At 46.1% G+C, this 19,915-nt stretch overlaps 1 protein-coding gene across 1 annotated transcript in view; it reads left to right on the forward strand.

Moving 5' to 3' along the window:
* Window positions 1–1,356: 1,356 nt before the first annotated feature.
* SEMA6D (semaphorin 6D) overlaps window positions 1,357–19,915 on the forward strand; it is a 91,882-nt gene continuing 73,323 nt past the window's right edge. Inside the window, exons 1-2 of the mRNA XM_073653051.1 lie at window positions 1,357–1,479; window positions 2,033–2,078. The gene's annotated coding sequence lies outside the window, so the exon portion shown is untranslated. The remainder of the gene's footprint in view (window positions 1,480–2,032; window positions 2,079–19,915) is intronic.

The following is a 19,915-nucleotide window of genomic DNA, read 5'->3' on the forward strand; positions in this document are numbered from 1 at the left end:
CAGGAAACCCTTCAGGCTTTGTGACATATCTGCACTGAAAAAAACGCAGCAAAAACACAAAGTGTGCACACAGCCTTAGGGTGTTTTGCATTATTGTATCCTATAGACTAGGCCAATGATGAAAATATCAAGAGAGTTACAAATACTCATATCAGCACTTCCTATGTCAAAATATATATCAACAAAAAAATGACATAAGTGGGAACATTTTCCTGCAATCTGGCCAAAATTGCTTTACTTTTGTTGATAAAAAGTGCTTCTTGTGTTGAGACGGTCAGGAGAGATAGGTGTTGGCTGAATGAGCATTTGGTTGACCATCGTCTAATGTGTTTGGACACCTTAAAAGTTGAACTTCCCTTTCATGATGAACTTTTCAGGTCCATTTACTCTCGGCTTGTCTGTATATAAAGTATGACTGGTCTATATATGTACTGCACTTATTGAGCAACTTTATAGAACTGGAGGGCTGATGCTAACAAATTTCTGTACGTCATCATTCCTATGACAAGTCATCTCGGAAGAATAATAATGTGTGCATTTCTGGGATGGTTTTGCCCGTCACTAATAATGTGTGTATTTTTTCTGTTTACAAGAAATAGACTGAGAAATTGTAGCACATTAATAACGACCTTTCATCCAATAGGTAAATATTGTTTTTAAATATTTTTACTACAATTCCTATATTATATCTGAAGTACAGTGCTTTATACATCATGTAGTTAGATAGTTCATATATGGGTTATGATGAATATTCCACAAAAAGGTACCATCATAAATAGGGCAGCATGGCGGCTTAGTGGTTAGCAATGCAGTCTTGCAGCGCTGGGGTCCAGGGTTCAAATCCCACCAAGGACAATATCTGTAAGGAGTTTGTATGTTCTCCTGTGCTTGCGTGGGTGTTCTCTGGTTTTGTCCCACACGCCAAAGACATACTGATAGGTAATCTAACAGTGCCAATGATGTCTGTAAAGCACTGTGGAATTAATGGCGCTATGTAAGTAAAATAAATAGGCTCATGTTCCTTTAAGAATTCCTAAGAGCATTAACATGCCGATGTAATACCTATGTAACATGGTGTACAGCTTTTCCTCCCATCACCACTATATTTTGTAATATACCCCCAGTGGATATCAACAATACTATAGGGGTCAAACTATTAACCTTAAAGTTAAAAAGAAATACAAAGAGCGCAGCACGTGAAAAGCTGCCATTCACCACCTTTATTACCCACTGTTCCCTCTATTAAACCATGAGCATTTTCCTGACAGTGAAAGTGTTTTGCATGAGAACCGGGATTGTGGTGAACTTTAGTCTCCAGTCACTTGACTCGTCAATAAAAGTAACTGTAGCCGTTGTAAACTTTATAGGCATAAAAGTAAGTCACATTCACTATACAAACAAAGCAATGGCGCAGACATGACAAATTATGTTCTACAACTGCCCCAGTGGGTGCTGTATACACGTATGCCTGTAGCAGAGGTAAGTTTGTATATTGCTATAACTGTTTTATCAGAAATGTCAGGATTTACTGCCCAAATGGCTTCTAGTAAACCTATAATGCACTAACAATGTATTATTGGGTATTAAAGAGGTTGTTCACCCCTTCTTATAAATGGCTTATAATGGTCTAATATTCACCTTACCAACCCTTTGCCCCTAAAGCGCCCATGCTTCCTTATGTGTCCACCAACTAGTCAACACTAGCCAGTCATTCTCTGCAGTGGTCACAAGCAGAGGCATGAATAGTGAGCATTATTACTCCTTTTTTTTCTATATTAGACCATTTTAAGCAGTTTAAAAAGAAAGAACAATTGGGTTGGACAATCCCTTTAAATGACAGTATCAGTTTGCTACAGCTCTCTTCTATTAAATATACGTGAGTGTAGAGTATTGATTTAAAGCGAATCTATTTGTAGAGATGCACAAGAGTACATATACTGTATATCATTGATTTTATATAAGAATATGGCACAAAAAATGCTTTTGACAGTGTGGGGCAACTATTGGTTAATATTTTTCTTATGTTCCCAAGGCTGATATTGAATGGATATCCTGGGAGATAAAATGGTCAGTTTAAAGTAAGTATATCATCAGATTTTAGAATACAAACTGCATACATTACTAAAAAGGTCCCTTAGACCTGATGAGGCTGGTGTAAATACTTTGAAAATCCATGGCAGAATGAGTGTATATTCCTGATATAAAAGTGATATCTAGCTCGACTCATGAAATGCACATGCTAAAGGGGATATCCGGGACTTTGTAAAAAAAAAAAAGTGCCTGAACACTTAACAGGCAGATAGTTGCTACCTACTTGCCTGTTGTGCCCGGCACCATTTTTCTCTGGCACTGAGCGGTCACAGACCACTCCTGCCAGCGATTCAGCTGCCTCTGTCAGCTGATTGACAGCAGGCTCCCCCAGTTATTCAGTGGGAATCCAGCTGTCAATCAGAATGATGTCGGCAATCAATATCAATAGAGCAGAGTGGAAAACAAGCCTCCACTCTATTGATGTGATGTCAACAGAGGCAGCTGAATCGCCAGCAGGACTACCCTGTGGAGGTGAAGAACAACACCGGGCACAACAGACAGGTAGGCAGCAACAATCTGCCTGTTAGTGTTTAGCCACTTTTTTTTTTTTTTTTTTTTTTTTTTTTTTTTTACAAAGACCCCTTTAATTTCAAGCAATTAAAAAAAAAAAAAAAAAAGATTATACTACCATTTTAACAAAATTTTTGAAAGTAAGTACACCAACCTCATCAGGTCCAAGAGATCTGTTTAATAATGTAAGCACATATTGTGAATGTTGGTGACACATCTGCTTTAAACTATCTATTCATGAAAGTATGCACATTTTTCTCCTGTATTGCCCGATATGTTTCAGGGTATGTAGACTTTTACTGTGACTAATCTGTGACCCTTTGTTGCAAGGAATACCTTCTAATATAGCAAAGTTTCTGCAAAGCGTCACTCTTTTTAGTCTTTTATTAATGTATTATTTATTCATTATGCTTTGCTTATATAGCGCATCATATTCCACAGTGATTTAAAGACATTGTCATCACAATCTAGTATCCCTATCAGTATGTTTTTGGAGTGTGGAAGGAAACTGGAGAACCTGGAGGAAACCCACACAAACACAGGGAGAACATACAGGCTCCTTGCAGATGTTGTTCTTGGTGGGATTTGAACCCAGGACCCTAGTGCTGCAAAGCAACAGTGCTAACCACTGAGCCACCCTGCATGGCCAACTTAGGTTAGTAGAAGCAAAGAATTTCTCCATAATATTGCACGGCACATTATTCTCTGGCGTATTATCTATAAATCTATAAGAAAACAAATCTGAGAACGCCTCCTAAAAATTCAGTCATATATGGTGGTAGAGTGTGGGACATAGAAACTATGAGTGCATTGCTGCAGATGCATATGATACAGCTTTGTAATACGGCCATCTATAAGAGTGATCATAGATATATACAGTGGTGGCCAAAAGTATTGGCACCCCTGCAATTCTGTCAGATAATACTCAGTTTCTTCCTGAAAATGATTGCAATCACAAATTCTTTGGTCTTATTATCTTCATTTAATTTGCTTGCAAGGAAAAAAAACACAAAAGAGAATGAAGCAAAAAACAAATCATTGATCATTTCACACAAAACTCCAAAAATGGGCCAGGCAAAAGTATTGGCACCCTCAGCCTAATACTTGGTTGCACAAGCTTTAGCCAAAATAACTGCAAACAACCGATTCCGGTAATGTCACGCTGTCTCTGTGTACTGGAGGTAGGGGGCCTAAGCTGACCCTAAGCTGGGGCCCTGACTAATCCCTCTACCTGGAGGTACTGTTAAAGGTACAGAGGTCCAGGCCACCAGCATAACCCCTACCTCCTGAGGATCCCTGCACCTAAGTAATCTAGTCCTGAGAAGGACCCCTGATCACAACAAAAGGGGACAGGTAATAATATGCCCACACTCAGTACTTAGACGAACGAGACAGTACAAGGGTAAAACCAAAACCACCTTGCATACAACAACTACACAACTACAACAGAGGGAACACCAACGGGAAAGGAGATAAATGATAAAGCGAGGAAGGGAAAAAACACTCCAAATACACTTAGCTCTGAAACTCCAAATACCACGATCCGCTCTGTTAGTCTGCATGTAATGCTTTCACCGACACTTCTCTAACAGACCGGCAGGCATTTGAAGGAGTCCCACTACAGCAGCATTGATTGCAGCTGGGCGAGGCTGGACCTCGTCTAGCACAGAGAGAGAGATTTAACTCCCTCACTGCCGAACAACACAAAGCACCAAAAACTCAGCTGCGAGAAGTCAGGCTGTGTAATCGTGACGATCTTCGTGGCGGCACACCCGTGACAGTACCCCCCCTTCTACGAGGAGCCTCCGGACCCTCAGGGCCAGGTTTATCCGGGTGAGTCGTGTGGAAGGCCCGAACTAATCGGTCTGCGTTAATATCCGACGCAGGAACCCACATCCTCTCCTCAGGACCATACCCCTTCCAATGAACCAGGTACTGAAGGGACCGGCGATTAAAGCGTGAATCGATGACCCTCGATACCTGGAACTCCAAGTTACCATTGACCACCACTGGAGGGGGAGGTAAAGGTGATGGTACCACCGGCGCCACATACCTCTTAAGCAATGATCTGTGGAACACGTTGTGAATTTTAAACGTAGGGGGGAGGTCAAGACGGAATGCCACCAGATTAATTATAGAACTGATCCTGTACAAAACCTGTCCACTACAACGAGTATGACCGTTTTACCCGAAGACGGAGGGAGGTCCGTAATAAAGTCCATAGACAGATGAGTCCAAGGACGCTCCGGGATCTTCAAAGGTAAGAGGGCCCCAGACGGACGGGTATGTGAGGTATTAGAGCGCGCACAAACCCCACAGGACGCGACAAAAGTTACCACCTCCTTATGTAAGTTAGGCCACCAAAACCGACGCGAGAGGAGATCCACAGTTGCTTTACTCCCCGGGTGTCCTGCAAAAACTGAGTTATGGTGTGCCTCGATAACCTTTTGTCGCAACTGATCTGGAACAAACAGTCTCCCCGGAGGTCCAACAGGGGCGTCCCCCTGAGCTTCCAATACCTCCTCCTCAAGCTCAGAGCATACTGCCGAAACCACCACCCCCTCCTGAAGGATAGGAATCGGGTCGTCCGTATTCCCGGCCCCAGGGAAACTACGAGATAAGGCATCCGCCTTTACATTTTTTGACCCAGGACGATATGTAACGACAAAATTAAACCTGGTAAAAAACAATGACCACCTAGCTTGTCTGGGATTCAGACGTTTCGCGGACTCCAGATATAGCAGGTTCTTGTGATCGGTGATGACGGTGACCGGATGGACTGCCCCCTCTAAAAAATGGCGCCACTCCTCAAAAGCTAACTTAATGGCCAAGAGTTCCCTATTGCCGACATCGTAATTCCTCTCAGCGGACGACAATTTTTTAGAGAAAAAGGCGCACGGATGCCACTTACCAGGGGACGAACCTTGTGACAATACTGCTCCCACCCCTACCTCGGAAGCGTCTACCTCTACAATGAATGGCTGTGACTAGTGTTGAGCGATACCTTCCAATATCAGGAAATATCGTATCGGATTGGATCGGGCCGATACCCAAAAAGTATCGGATATCGCCGATTCCGATACCGGAAACCAATGCAAGTCAATGGGACACAAATATCGGAATGAAAATAAACCCTTTCTTTCCTTGTAGGTTAATTCTACATGAAGTAAAACAACTAAGAATAATGTAGAATGACCTGAAAAGCCGGCAATTCATCAGCGGCATTCACCGGTACCCGACAATTTACAACAGAAAGAATAGAGCATCACACATAGATTAGATAGATAGAAACATGTCAGTCACATATATAAGAAGTACAGTGACAGTGTTGCTTACTGTACTTGTCATTTAGTGTAAAGGATTTATTTAAAAAAATATTAGTGTTTTCGTGTACCGTCTCTTTAAGAAAGCCGGCCGGCAATTCAGCAGCGGTACCCGACAATTTAGAATAGAAAGAATAGAGAATCACACATAGATTAGATAGATAGAAACATGTCAGTCACATATATATGAAGTACAGTGACAGTGTTGATTACTGTACTTGTCATTTAGTGTTAAAATAAAGGATTTATTTAAAAAAAAATTGGCGTGGGGTTCCCCTTAATTTTAGGCTCTAGCGGAGGTTAAGCAGACAGCTGGGGCAAATGTTTGAAGCCTGGGAAGGGGGTAATACCCACGGAGCTTCCCAGGCTACTAATATCAGCCCCCAGCTGAATACCTAGCCTTTACTAGCTATTAAAATGGGGGAACCCCCCCAAAAAAATAACGTGGGGTCCCCCCTAATTTAATAGCTAGCAAAGGCTAGGCAGACAGCTGGGGGCTGATTTTAATAGCCCAGGAAGGGTGCCATGAATATTGGCCCCCACCCAGGCTAGAAACACCAGCCGTCAGCCGCCCCAGAAATGGCGCATCCAATTCTGGCACTTAGCCTCGCTCTTCCCACTGCCCTGTAGCGGTAGCAGTGGGGTAATAGGGCTGGGGTTGATGTCAGCTTATAATGCCAGCTGACATCAAGCCCAGGTTAGTAATGGAGAGGCGTCTATAAGACACCCCCATTACTAACCCCATAGTCAAAGTTAAAGAAAAACACAAACACCCAGAATAAAGTCCTTTAATTGAAATAAACACACAATTCTTTATTGTTCTAAATTAAACCATACTTACTATCACGCCCATTCCAGCTGAAGCCAACGATCTCCTGCAATAAAAGAAAAATAATAAAGCAACCTCATCCTTACCTTTCCATGGTTCCCACGACAGCTTCAGCTCTGCTACATCGAGATGACAGGCTGGACCGCAGCAGAACGCTGCCATCCAGCCTGTCATCCCGCAGACACTGAGAAGCGCAGGCTTGCTTGCGCTCCTCAGTGTCTGGCTGTGACGGCATAAAGATGAGCCGAGGTCATGTCCAATGAACTCGGCGCACCTCATGCACGTCACTGACAGCGTGGGAAAATTCTCCTGCACTCAGCGCTTCAGCGTGAGAATTTTCCCACGCTGTCAGTGACGTCCATGAGGTGAGCTGAGTTCATTGGACATGACCTCGGCTCATCTTTATGCCGTCACAGCCAGACACTGAGGAGTGCAAGTATGCCTGCGCTTCTCAGTGTCTGCGGGATGACAGGCTGAATGGCAGCGTTCTGCTGCGGTCCAGCCTGTCATCTCGATGTAGCAGAGCTGAAGCTGTCGTGGGAACCATGGAAAGGTAAGGATGATGTTGCTTTATTATTTTTCTTTTATTGCAGGAGATCGTTGGCTTCAGCTGGAATGGGCATGGTGGTAAGTATGGTTTAATTTAGAACAATAAAGAATTGTGTGTTTATTTCAATTAAAGATCTTTATTCTGGGTGTTGTGTTTTTTTTAAATACTTTACTAGAAATTCATGGTGGTCATGTCTAATATTGGCGTGACCCCATGAATTTCGGGCTTAGGGCCAGCTGATAATACCAAGCTGGCCTTAACCCCTTTATTACCCAGTGAGCCACCGCACCAGGGCCCTGGATGAGTTGGGTACAGCGCCAGAAGATGGCGCTTCTATGAACACGCCATTTTCTGGGGCGACTGCGGACTGCAATTTGCAGCGGGGGTGGCCCAGAAAGCTTGGGTCTCCCTGCGCTGCGGATTCCAGCCCCCAGCTGCCTAGTTGTACCTGGCTGGGCACAAAAATAGGGCGAAGCCCCACACATTTTTTTTTTTAATTATTTCATGAAATTCATGGAATAATTAAGAAAAAAAGATCTTCCCTATATTGTTGTGTCCGGCTAGGTACAAATAGGCAGCTGGTGGTTGGGGGCAGCCCGTTCCTGCCTGCTGTACCTGGCTGGACACAAATATAGTGCGAAGCCCCACGTCAATTTTTTTTTAATTATTTCAGGAAATTCATGAAATAATTAAAAAAAATTGATGTGGGGCTTCCCCCTATATTTGTGTCCAGCCAGGTACAGCAGGCAGGAACGGGCTGCCCCCAACCACCAGCTGCCTATTTGTACCTAGCCGGACACAACAATATAGGGAAGCCCTTTTTTAATTAATTATTCCATGAATTTAAAAAAAAAATACGTGGAGCTTCGCCCTATTTTTGTGTCCAGCCAGGTACAACTAGGCAGCTGGGGGCTGGAATCTGCAGCGCAGGGAGGCCCAAGCTTTCTGGGCCCCACCCGCTGCAAATTGCAGTCCTCAGCCGCCCCGGAAAATGGCGCGTTCATAGAAGCGCCATCTTCTGGCGCTGTACCCAACTCATCCAGGGCCCTGGTGCGGTGGCTCACTGGGTAATAAAGGGGTTAAGGCCAGCTTGGCATTATCAGCTGGCCCTAAGCCCGAAATTCATGGGGTCACGCCAATATTAGACATGACCACCATGAATTTCTAGTAAAGTATTTAAAAAAAACAGAAACACCCAGAAAAAAGTCCTTTAATTGAAATAAACACATAATTCTTTATTGTTCTAAATTAAACCATACTTACCATCACGCCCATTCCAGCTGAAGCCAACGATCTCCTGCAATAAAAGAAAAATAATAAAGCAACATCATCCTTACCTTTCCATGGCTCCCACGACAGCTTCAGCTCTGCTACATCGAGATGACAGGCTGGACCGCAGCAGAACGCTGCCATCCAGCCTGTCATCCCGCAGACACTGAGAAGCGCAGGCATGCTTGCGCTCCTCAGTGTCTGGCTGTGACGGCATCCAGATGAGCCGAGGTCATGTCCAATGAACTCGGCGCACCTCATGCACGTCACTGACAGCGTGGGAAAATTCTCACGCTGAAGCGCTGAGTGCAGGAGAATTTTCCCACGCTGTCAGTGACGTGCATGAGGTGAGCTGAGTTCATTGCACATGACCTCGGCTCATCTGGATGCCGTCACAGCCAGACACTGAGGAGCGCAAGCAAGCCTGCGCTTCTCAGTGTCTGCGGGATGACAGGCTGGATGGCAGCGTTCTGCAGGTCCAGCCTGTCATCTCGATGTAGCAGAGCTGAAGCTGTCGTGGGAACCATGGAAAGGTAAGGATGAGGTTGCTTTATTATTTTTCTTTTATTGAAGGAGATCGTTGGCTTCAGCTGGAATGGGCGTGACTGTAAGTATGGTTTAATTTAGAACAATAAAGAATTGTGTCTTTATTTCAATTAAAGGACTATTTTCTTGGTGTTTGTGTTTTTTTTAAATACTTTACTAGAAATTCATGGCGGTCATGTCTAATATTGGCGTGACCCCATGAATTTCGGGCTTAGGGCCAGCTGATAATGCCAAGTTTGCCTTAACCCCTTTATTACCCAGTGAGCCACCGCACCAGGGCCCTGGATGAGTTGGGTACAGCGCCAGAAGATGGCGCTTCTATGAACGCCATTTTCCGGCGCGGCTGCGGACTGCAATTTGCAGCGGGTGGGGCCCAGAAAGCTTGGGCCTCCCTGCGCTGCAGATTCCAGCCCCCAGCTGCCTAGTTGTACCTGGCTGGACACAAAAATAGGGCGAAGCCCCACGTATTTTTTTTTTTAATTATTTCATGAAATTCATGGAATAATTAAGAAAAAAAGGGCTTCCCTATATTGTTGTGTCCGGCTAGGCACAAATAGGCAGCTGGTGGTTGGGGGCAGCCCCTTTCTGCCTGCTGTACCTGGCTGGACACAAATATAGGGCGAAGCCCCACATAATTTTTTTTAATTATTTCATGAATTTCCTGAAATAATTAAAAAAAAATTGACGTGGGGCTTTGCACTATATTTGTGTCCAGCCAGGTACAGCAGGCAGGAACGGGCTGCCCCCAACCACCAGCTGCCTATTTGTACCTGGTTGGACACAACAATATAGGGAAGCCCTTTTTTTCTTAATTATTCCATGAATTTCATGAAATAATTAAAAAAAAAAAAAAACGTGGAGCTTCTTCCTATTTTTGTGTCCAGCCAGGTACAACTAGGCAGCTGGGGGATGGAATCTGCAGCGCAGGGAGGCCCAAGCTTTCTGCCATCCCCCCCCCCGCTGAAAATTGCAGTCCGCAGCCGCCCCGGAAAATGGCGCGTTCATAGAAGCTGGATGCTGTACCTGGCTGGCATACAAAAATATGGCGAAGCCCACGTCAAAAGTTTTGGGAAAAATTAATTAAAAAAGAAATAATAATTTAGGGACTGCATCTTTATTAACTCCTCAAATGTCATTTAGTGTTAAAATAAAGGATTTATTTAAAAAAAAATGGCGTGGGATCCCCCATAATTTTAGTCTCTAGCAGAGGTTAAGCAGACGGCTGGGGCAGATGTTTGAAGCCTGGGAAGGGGGTAATACCCACGGAGCTTCCCAGACTACTAATATCAGCCCCCAGCTGAATACCTAGCCTTTACTAGCTATTAAAATGGGGGACCCCCCCAAAACAAATGACGTGGGGTCCCCCCTATTTTAATAGCTAGCAAAGGCTAGGCAGACAGCTGGGGGCTGATATTAATAGCCCAGGAAGGGTGCCATGAATAATGGCCCCCTCCCAGGCTAGAAACACCAGCCGTCAGCCGCCCCAGAAATGGCGCATCCATAGGATGCGCCAATTCTGGCACTTAGCCTCGCTCTTCCGCGCTGCCCTGGTGCGGTGGCAGGGGGTAATAGTGGTGGGGTTCATGTCAGCGCCAGCTGCCATGAAGCCCAGGTTAGTAATGATGGGCGTCTATAAGACACCCCCATTACTAACCTATAAAGTGTTAAAAAGAAAAAACACACTACACCCAGAAAAAATAATTTATTTGAAATAAAACAGACCATTTTATTTAATTCTTAGTTTACTAAAAATAATAGTTACCTGTCCACGTTCCTGCGCTGATCTCCCATGCACAGCTGTCACATCTGGAGATGGTGACAGCTGTGCATGGCTGCTGTAAAGTCACGCTGCCGGGAACACGTCCGCTCCCGGCAGCGGGAGCCACTGACTGAGGTCACCGGAGTGCATTCAGTCAGCGCTGCTCCGGAGACCTCCTTTACGGCAGTGCTGTACCGTGGGAATTTCTCACAATACAGCAGGGCCGAAAAGGAGCTAACCGGAGCAGCGCTGCCTGAACTCCGGTGAACCCTTACGGCCCCGTCATTCTAGCGGCGGCAGCGGTTCAGAGCGGTCACATTCTATGTGGCTGCTCTGAACTGGAGATCTTCGTGGGACACTCGTGGACTACTACGGAGGGGTAAGGATAAGGTTGTGGTTTATTATTTTATATTTTATTACAGGAGATCGATGGCTTCGGGGAATTAGGTGTCTAGGTGAGTATAGGTGTAGTTTTTTATTTTTTACTTTATTTTAGGTGGCGATCGGCGGGGACAGGTAATGTATGAACTAATTTATTGTAGGTAACCACTGGCCACCAATGACATGTATTTAACATTTATTGGGGACACAGTAGGGCAATTTAAATAGCAGGATCAGGCTGATGGGAACTACTGCTCCCATCGAGCTGATCCTGCTGCCACGAGTGGACGGGGGACAGACATAGGCCGATGGGAGTAGTAGTGTCACATCGGCCTATGTCTGCCTGCACACACAGACACCGTGCACACCCGCACAAACATCGCACAGACACCCCGCACACACACGCAGACATCGCACACACACCCCGCACACACCCGCACACATCGCACAGACACCCACACACACCAATCATGACGGGTCTGGGAGGTGAGGCTGACCTGTGCGGCCGTGGGAAAGTTCATGTGAGTTCATGCAGTCAAGCATGAACTCACATGAACCCTCTGAGGGCACCGCGGCTACTTCAAATGAACAGCTGATCGGCATCAGCTGATACCTCAGCTGTTCATTTGAAATAACCGGCGGGAAAGCGCAGCACAGAACGGGAAAGCCGGCGGTGAAGTCTTTTCACTGCCGGCTTCCCCGCCCGGGTCCTTCGCTCCCCACTCCTTGGTGCTGCGCTCCCCGCCCGGTCCTAACTTACGATCGGGATGGGAGGTGGCAAGGGGAGCGGAGGATCGGGGTGGGAGGCTGCGGGGAAGCAGTATGGGGCTGTGTGATTGTTTAAAAGCCGGCGGCTTTTTACCGCGCGCCGGCTTTTAAACAATCAGGAGAATTCTCCCCCGCTGGGATGGCATTCTGATTACAGGCTGGATCGCGCTGCCATCCAACTTGTCATCCTTCACAGACACTGCAGAGCGCAGGCATTATGGGAACTTCCGATTCCGGTATTCGATATTGTAAAAGTATCGGAATTAAGTATCGGAATTCCGATACCGCGAATATCGGCCGATACCCGATATTTCAGTATCGGAATGCTCAACACTAGCTGTGACGCATCAGGTTGAATGAGTATGGGTGCCGAGGCAAAACATTTTTTCAAGGAGGAGAATGCTTGACAAGCCTTGTCAGACCACCTAGAAAAATCCGTCCCCTTTTTAGTCATGTCTGTGAGAGGCTTAACCATGGACGAGAAATTACGAATGAACTTCCGGTAATAATTAGCAAACCCCAGGAAACGTTGTAGTGCCTTAAGATTCTCTGGCCGATCCCACTCAAGAACTGCCCGCACTTTCCCAGGGTCCATACGAAAACCGGACGCTGAAACCAAGAAGCCTAAAAACTGGAGTTCCTGTACGGCGAACACACACTTTTCCCATTTGGCATACAGTTTATTATCCCGCAAGATCTGTAACACCTGCCTAATGTGCTCCTGATGAGACACCAGATCCGGCGAGTAAATTAAGATATCATCCAGATATATGACAACAAACTGTCCCACCAGGCGGCGAAAAATGTCATTAACAAAGTGTTGGAACACCGCCGGGGCATTAGTCAGACCGAATGGCATGACAAGGTTCTCATAATGCCCCTCCGGAGTGTTAAACGCCGTCTTCCACTCATCCCCCTCCTTCATCCTAATCAGATTGTACGCCCCCCTGAGATCCAACTTAGAGAACCATTTGGCGCCCACGATCTGATTAAAGAGATCGGGAATAAGTGGGAGCGGATACGGATCTCGGACCGTAATCCGATTAAGTTCACGGAAATCCAGGCAAGGGCGTAGGCCTCCATCTTTCTTCTTAACAAAGAAGAACCCCGCGGCCACCGGAGAAGATGAAGGTCTAATATGCCCCTTAGCCAGACTTTCTGAAATATAATCCTTCATGGCCTGCCTCTCAGGACCAGAAAGGTTATACAACCTAGCTTTAGGTAACTTGGCCTCAGGGAGCAGTTTTACAGAACAGTCATACTCGCGATGAGGAGGTAGTTCCTGACACCCTTTCTCCGAGAATACATCCTCAAAGTCCGCCAGAAATGGAGGGAAGACCCTAGGAGTAACCGCACCGATGACCGTATTCATGCAGTTTTTATTACAGAATTTACTCCATTGGCTTATCTCTCTGGATTGCCAATTAATAACCGGGTTATGCTTAGCTAACCAAGGAAGGCCCAACACTATAGGAGTGGGAAGACCCTCCAACACGTAGCAAGACAACAGTTCTTTATGTATCGCCCCCACTTGAAGTTTTACGTTATGCACAGCTTGCAAAAAACTTCCCTGACCGAGAGGCCTGGCATCGATCGAGAATATGGGGATGGGTTTAGCCAACTCACTCAATCGCATACCTTGAACCCGGGCAAACCGAGCGTCCACCAGATTAGCCCCGGCCCCACTATCCAGAAGAACAGATATCCTCTCAGTTCTCGTACCCACCACCACCTCCGCCGGTACGAGAAACTGAGACGAACCTAGGGACGAAATACCTACTCCCAGATTGCCGTCCACCACACAACCTGGGATCAATAGTTTTCCGACGACTCTTCACTCTGCAAGGGACGGGATGGACACCCCCCAATAAAATGTCCCTTTCTCCCGCAGAAGAAACACCTTCCTGTCTTGTGGCGCACCACCGGTCCCCTCCCCCAAAATGATGTCCCTCCTAATTGCATAGGCTCCTCTGGACTGACCAGGGGAACCACCATGTGAGGGGACCTTGTAGGAGGTGGAGTCATCACCGGGGGTGGAGTTATCCCGCACCTCTCCCGAAGCCGTCTGTCAATGCGAATAGCAAGGGCCATAGCGGCTTCCAGTGACGCGGGAGAGTCATACTGTGCCAACACATCCTGTAATTTGTCGGATAAACCTTGACAAAACTGGCTCCTAAGAGCCGGGTCATTCCACTGGGTGTCAGTGGCCCACCTACGGAACTCCGAACAGAATTCCTCCGCCGGACGATCTCCCTGCTGGATCCTACGTAACTTAGATTCAGCAAGGGAGATCCGATCCGGGTCATCATATACAAGACCCAGAGCAGCAAAAAACCTATCCACTGACTGGAGAGCCGGGGAGCCCGGGGGAAGAGAGAACGCCCAAGATTGTGGGTCCCCTTGTAGGAGCGAGATGACAATTCCCACCCTTTGTTCTTCACTCCCCGATGACCGAGGCCGCAGCCGAAAGTACAACTTGCATGCCTCCCGGAAAACAAAAAACTTGTCCCGCCCCCCAGTGAACCTGTCAGGGAGAGCTACTTTAGGTTCTGGTCCGGCTTGCTCCTGAGGATACAAAACCTTGGACCTAACGTCCGCCAGCTCCATGGACAAACTCTGCAACTGCCGAGCTAGACCGGCTACTGGATCCATGGTAGCTGGAGAAAATCTAAGTGGTCGGTGAAAATGTCACGCTGTCTCTGTGTACTGGAGGTAGGGGGCCTATGCTGACCCTAAGCTGGGGCCCTGACTAATCCCTCTACCTGGAGGTACTGTTAAAGGTACAGAGGTCCAGGCCGCCAGCGTAACCCCTACCTCCTGAGGATCCCTGCACCTAAGTAATCTAGTCCTGAGAAGGACCCCTGATCACAACAAAAGGGGACAGGTAATAATATGCCCACACTCAGTACTTAGACGAACGAGACAGTACAAGGGTAAAACCAAAACCACCTTGCATACAAAAACTACACAACTACAACAGAGGGAACACCAACGGGAAAGGAGATAAATGATAAAGCGAGGAAGGGAAAAAACACTCCAAATACACTTAGCTCTGAAACTCCAAATACCACGATCCGCTCTGTTAGTCTGCATGAAATGCTTTCACCGACACTTCCCTAACAGACCGGCAGGCATTTGAAGGAGTCCCCTACAGCAGCATTGATTGCAGCTGGGCGAGGCTGGACCTCGTCTAGCACAGAGAGAGAGATTTAACTCCCTCACTGACGAACAACACAAAGCACCAAAAACTCAGCTGCGAGAAGTCAGGCTGTGTAATCGTGACGATCTTCGTGGCGACACACCCGTGACAGGTAACCATCAATGAGTTTCTTACAATGCTCTGCTGGAATTGTAGACCATTCTTCTTTGGCAAACTGCTCCAGGTCTCTGATATTTGAAGGGTGCCTTCTCCAAACTGCCATTTTGAGATCTCTCCACAGGTGTTCTATGGGATTCAGGTCTAGACTCATTGCTGGCCACCTTAGAAGTCTCCAATGCTTTCTCTCAAACCATTTTATAGTGCTTTTGGAAGTGTGTTTTGGGTCATTGTCCTGCTGGAAGACCCATGACCTCTGAGGGAGACCCAGCTTTCTCACACTGGGCCCTACATTATGCTGCAAAATTTGTTGATAGTCTTCAGACTTGATAATGCCATGCACACGGTCAAGCAGTCCAGTGCCAGAGGCAGCAAAGCAACACCAAAACATCAGGGAACCTCCGCCATGTTTGACTGTAGGGACCATGTTCTTTTCTTTGAATGCCTCTTTTTTTTTCCTGTACACTCTATGTTGATGCTTTTTCCCAAAAAGCTCTACTTTTGTCTCATCTGACCAGAGAACATTCTTCCAAAACGTTTTAGGCTTTCTCAGGTAAGTTTTGGCAAACTCCAGCTTGGCTTTTTTATATCTCGGGGTAAGAAGTGGGGTCTTCCTGGGTATCCTACCATACTGTCCCTTTTCATTCAGACGCCGACGGATAGTATGGGTTGACACTGTTGTACCCTCGGACTGCAGGGCAGCTTGAACTTGTTTGGACGTTAGTCGAGGCTCTTTATCCACCATCTGCACAATCTTGCGCTGAAATCTCTCGTCAATTTTTCTTTTCTGTCCACATCTAGGGAGGTTAGCCACAGTGCCATGGGCTTTAAACTTCTTGATGACACTGCGCACAGAAGACACAGGAACATTCAGGTCTTTGGAGATGGACTTGTAGCCTTGAGATTGCTCATGCTTCCTCACAATTTGGTTTCTCAAGTCCTCAGACAGTTCTTTGGTCTTCTTTCTTTTCTCCATGCTCAATGTGGTACACACAAGGACACAGAACAGAGGTTGAGTCAACTTTAATCAATGTTAACTGGCTGCAAGTGTGATTTAGTTATTGCATACACCTGTTAGGTGCCACAGGTAAGTTACAGGTGCTGTTAATTACACGAATTAGAGAAGCATCACATGATTTTTCAAACAGTGCCAATACTTTTGTCCACCCCCTTTTTTAGGTTTGGTGTGGAATTGTATCCAATTTGGCTTTAGGACAATTCTTTTTGTGTTTTTTCATTGAAGACAAATTAAATGAAGATAATAATACCAAAGAATTTGTGATTGCAATCATTTTCAGGAAGAAAACGAGTATTATCTGACAGAATTGCAGGGGTGCTGCTGACAACAATCAGCCTTGACATCCGCATAGAGATGCTAGAGCCACGGTTTGGCAATGAAACCTTTTCTGGTGAAACACAATAAAAAGTAAAATGCACATTACCCGTATAAACCACAAGTCCAAAAACCTTATAAAACTGGTGATATTCACAGTAAATGAATGGGGTGCTCAGCTGTGGGCTGCGCGGCACACTCCAACTTTGTGTAGGGGCACCCTACATATGCCTGTATGGCTGAACCTGCTGATTATTTTTCATAGGGAGAGTGAGATAAGTCACTATCACAACGGCATGGGATTGAAACTGTCTCTAGATTACCTGATGAGATGTTGTGGGATCTATGACCAGCCCCTATAGACCCCTATGGACTGTCCTATAGATATCAAATGCTAGCAAAAAACACAATATGGCTAATCTATGAGCCACTTGCCACAGCAGTTTATTTCCCAGGATAAAAGTGCTAAATGTTTCTAGTATTCTGCATTGTCAGATGCACATTAATGTTCTTTTACTAAAAGGATTATTCAACCATCATCACAATGTAGAGATGCAAGAATTGATTCATCAGGTTCAAGACATTCCAGGAATCAGAGTCATTCTCATTTCAAAGATTAAATGGAGAATAGATGTTTCTGTTATTTGCTCATCTCTACTGGTGAATACATGACGCTGTTTAGCCTTTTTTCACTATAGGAGTTTTCATGCATCCATAGGAGGACAACACATTCTGTCCTGCTGTGTCATGCCCCGTAAATCAAGCCTCGTCACCAACAGAAAGGAGGAGAACCTTCTCCTGTTTGTCTCAGCTCCCTGGGGTAATAGTCTTTATAGTGAAGTTTGCCCATTTTACAGCTTGGCCCCATTGACTGATTATGTGTAAGTCGATCTGTGCTCATTTACTGGCCTGGTAACATGGGCCAACGAAAACTGATGGCAACAGAATCATCACCATGTTGTCAGCACATCCCGCGCTTACACAGTTAACAATGTTTTTTATGCCGGCACCGGCGATCCAATCACTTAATGAATTAGGGGTTTTGCTTGTTCATCGGGTAATTGCTGGTATGCTTGCATGGGCCAATTATAGAGTTTGTTGCTTATCAGTGCATCTAAATAGGCCTTAAAGGGAACTTTTCAGCTGACGCTTGCTGTCCGAACCAAGGGCAGCCTCTATCAGACACTGGCTTTATGATTGATGTGATAGCTGCAGAGGAACAAACTGCACTGTAGACTAGTCGGACAGGCGGGTCCCCGGCGGCTTCTCCCTTCCCGCTGACCTGGAATGACAGGTCTCTGCCTATGTGCCCATGTCACTTCAGAGCAGTGGGCAGGTAGAAGCCGCTGGGGATCTGCCAGTCCGAATAGTCTACAGTGCGGCTCGGTCCCCAGTGGCTTTTAAAGGGAATCTGTCAGCAGGTCTTTGCTATGTAATCCGAGGACAGCATGAGGTAGGGGTTAAAACATAGATTTCAATTCTGTGTCACATGTCAGGCTGTGTGCTTTTGTTTACTTACAATTGAGGTTGTATCACCTGGTGATTACCACTACCTAGACTGCAGCAGCTACAGCAGTGCATGAATGCTAGTCTGACACCACCCCTCCTGTGAAAAGCAGCTCACTGTCAATAGACAAAGTGCATACAGAGCCTGTTGTGGGCGGGGTTAGCTTTCTCAGCTCTGCTTCATTCTAAATCTAAAAACTCTGTTTGTGTCAGAACCGCTGCACCCAGTAAACTAAGTGATACATTGTTGGGTTCAGGGTCTCTTTGCTTACAGCAGGCTGCTCTCAGATGAGATAGATAAAACCTGCTGACACATTCCCTTTAACGCTGGGCGTTTCAGAGACAAACATGCCTACCGGAATTTATAAAGCCAGTACCTGATTCATGCTGCCTGTGGATTGGACAGCATGTATAAGCTGTCAGGTTCACTTTAAGAGCCGGCCCAAGCTGCATGGGTGACTGGTCAAAAAAGCTGGTCCCTGGCAGCTTCTCCCCACCTGCACACATTTATAGGGAGAGACCGATCAGTCATTGGGAGCGAACAGGAGAAGTCCCCGGGTACCGAGTTGCACAGGAGACTTACAAAGCATGTTTTTCTCTGAAACACTGCAATCAAACATACTTGGCTGGGATCATACAGCCAGTGCCTGATACATGCAGCCTGTGGATCGGGCAGCAAGTATCAGCTGTCGGCTCCCGTTAAGCTTTCTGTAGTAGCAGAACTGAACATGCCACTTCATTTAATTCTTTATGCAATGTAATAATCAGAGTTACAGTTACTTAGGCTCCCAGCAGTCCTAAGTAAATCCACTGATAATACATTTACGCTATCACCATGGGTTGTGGCAAATGACAATCACTAATGTATCTGTACATCCAGATATAGAGGGAAAGGAAACATCCATGAGATGACCATTCAAAATGGCATTAAAAAGTAGTCAATTAGGGTGGAGGTTAAAGGTGTTGCCCGGTCTAACATGATAAGTCTGCAGTCACTCTGTGCGCTGCGAGAATTCGCCAATGTCTGAGCCAGGAACGACGGCGATGTATGCGATAGCATTATCCCAGGCTGAAGCCGTCTAGTGGGTGCCGCCTTGCTCTATAGAAGTGTAATGAGCGAAGTGACGCCCACTACACTTGCGCTGGGGCGATTCAAAAGTCTGGACAACCCCTTTAGACTGGATAACCCCTTTAAAGGCAACCTGAAAGCTGATACATGCTGCCCGATCCACAGGCAGCATGTATCAGACAGTGGCCGCACAATTCCAGCCAGGTATGTTTATCTCTGAAACGCTGCGGGGTTTCAGGTTAAAACAAAGTTTAAAGGAAAGATGTCAGCAGGTTTTTGCTTTGCAAGCTGCAGACAGCATGCTGTGAAAACACAGTTTGCAGGGTTAAAACACAAACTTCAGTGATGCCTCTCTTATCAAGTTCTGTGGTTTTGTTTGCTTATAATAATTGTTTTAACACAAGGAGGTTATCATTGCTGGACTAGAGCATGCCTCCTGGTCCGGCAACGCCTCCTCCTGTGACATTGTACATAGAGCCTGGTGTGGGCGGGGTTAGCTTCCTCAGCTCTGCTTCATTGATAAATCTGACAACGCTGATTGTGTCAGAACGGCTGAACCCAGTAACCTAAGTGGTACATCGTTGGAGTCAGCTTCTCTTTGCCTACATCATGCTGCTCTCAGATGAGGTAGCAAAAACCTGCTGACAGATTTCCTTTAATAGCCT

The sequence above is a fragment of the Phyllobates terribilis genome, unplaced genomic scaffold, assembly GCF_046119375.1.
Source record: "Phyllobates terribilis strain yellow unplaced genomic scaffold, ASM4611937v1 Scaffold_11__3_contigs__length_659146591, whole genome shotgun sequence".
Taxonomy (NCBI): domain Eukaryota; kingdom Metazoa; phylum Chordata; class Amphibia; order Anura; family Dendrobatidae; genus Phyllobates; species Phyllobates terribilis.